Source organism: Lactuca virosa, chromosome 4 (genome assembly GCF_052849685.1).
Source record: "Lactuca virosa cultivar CGN04683 chromosome 4, Lactuca_virosa_CGN04683_v6, whole genome shotgun sequence".
Lineage (NCBI taxonomy): Eukaryota > Viridiplantae > Streptophyta > Magnoliopsida > Asterales > Asteraceae > Lactuca > Lactuca virosa.
In genome coordinates this window covers 87,596,465-87,598,550 of record NC_136429.1, presented here as the reverse complement: position 1 = coordinate 87,598,550, position 2,086 = coordinate 87,596,465, and the positions used below count along the sequence as shown (strand labels likewise).

General features: G+C 32.6%; 1 pseudogene; it reads right to left on the bottom strand.

Annotated features, from left to right (window-relative positions):
* Nucleotides 1-806: 806 nt before the first annotated feature.
* Nucleotides 807-1,460, bottom strand: LOC145104743 (secreted RxLR effector protein 161 pseudogene; annotated as a pseudogene).
* Nucleotides 1,461-2,086: the final 626 nt, after the last annotated feature.

The following is a 2,086-nucleotide window of genomic DNA, read 5'->3' as shown; positions in this document are numbered from 1 at the left end:
ACATAAATATATAAAGCTTTTCTAATAAATACCTTACATATATATTACCTTACATATTAAATGTGGAATTTTAATTTAATAAAATGAAAAATACAATAAAATGACAAGTGGAAAATAAAAAATTCAAAAATTTTAGAAAATGTCATGTGTCCAAGTGAAGGAGAAGCGGACATGTGGCAAAAAGATTTGATTTATTAGTGAGGATATTAAACTGTATGAAATGTTAATTCTAGTAACTAAACATTTAAGTTTCTATTTAATTGTTTGTCATCGTTCCTAACACACAAACCCAACGAGATTAAGGCAGAGTCATAATCTACAAGAACAGACGAAAGCTTGTTACAAACCCTAGAAAAAACCCTAATCTGTATACGTGAACTGAGAGAGAACGAGAATGAACGACAGTGAAAGTGAAACTAATCGAGTGAATAATGACCCACCATCAGTCGGCCAAGCCTTAAGTACCCGAGTCACACCGGATCCTAAGATTCGCGTGTAAACCTAGATGAACTTGAGATATACACATCCAGCCCCCTTAACATTTCATAAATAAACTACAAAACCCTTTAACCACAAATACTACAAAATACATCCAAATATTAAATGATAACCAAATGTTAGTTTGTGTATTATGAAAATATTATTTATTTTAACAACCCCCTCAAACTAACCATTTTGAAAACAATTATTTAGAAGAAAAGGGATCAAACAAACACAGTTTATTACTAAGAATCCCATGTTGTGAAGACATAAGAGATTTAGTGAATATATCTGCAACTTGATTAGAAGAACTAATCTTAATCAATTTAACAACTCCTTTTTATAACTTTTTCTCTTATAAAATGGACATCAATTTTGAAATGTTTGGTTTTATCATGAAAAACAGGATTCATAGCTAATTTAATGGTTGAATCATTGTCACAAAATATATTTACTAGAACAAGACTCTTAAAACTAATATCATATAAAATTTTCAAAACCCAAGTTAATTCACAAGATAATGAATCCAAAACCCGATATTCAGACTCTGTGGACGAACGAGATATAGTAGATTGCTTCTTGCTTCTCCAAGAAATAGGAGGATCACCAAAATAAACCACATAACCAGTAACAGACTTTCTAGAGAAAAGTCTCTTAGCCCAATCAGCATCTGAATAACCTTTTAACAAAAGAGAATCAAACTGAGACTTCAAATAACTAACACCTTTACCAGGGTTGAGTTTAAGATACCTTAACAACCTCATTGCAACTTGAAGATGAGATTTAGTGGGTTTATGCATACACTGGCTTAAGACTTGAACAGAATATGCAATATTTGGTCTAGTAATAGTAAGGTAAATAAGTTTTCCAACAAGTTTCTGAAAATCGGTTATATTCTCCAATAAAACATCATTGTTAGTATCAAATATAAATACAATATTTGACTCAAGAGGAGTCTTAACAGGTTTGCAACCTCGCATACCAAAACCATGAAGTAGCTCCGGGCAATATTTCCTTTGAGACAAACAAATACCATTTGGAACATCCACAACTTCAATACCTAAAAAATAATCTAATTTTCCCAAATATTTTTGTTGAGTATTTTGTGTTGCGTCATGGGCTTAGATTGTATATCCGGATTGGGCCTGTCCATCCGTGATTATTAAGTATGGTTTAGCTATAAATAGTGCATGCATGAATGCCATAGATACGAGAGTCATTATTATCATTATTGCTTTTGTAACCCTAAACACCTCTACAGTCGAAGTTCTTAATCGAGCTCTTCTGAGGTGTTAAAGCTTAATCATTCGACATCAGTTAAAGCATTCTTGAGTTCTTCATTACGTCATTTATTGTTTTCTGCTTAGAATCTATCGATCCTACAAGAACTTTGTTCTAACAATTGGTATCAGAGCAGGAGACTGTGTGATCAATACACATTCCTTCTGTTTAAAGAATTCTTTAGGGTTTCCGCTTTTATCGAATATAAAGAAGTCGTCTTCTTCTTGTTGACGGTAACTCTTGTGTTTGATAAAACCCTAATCTCAGGTTTACAGGTCTGATTCTAGCAGTTCTAAGGAAAGGCTCACCATGTCTCACGACGATT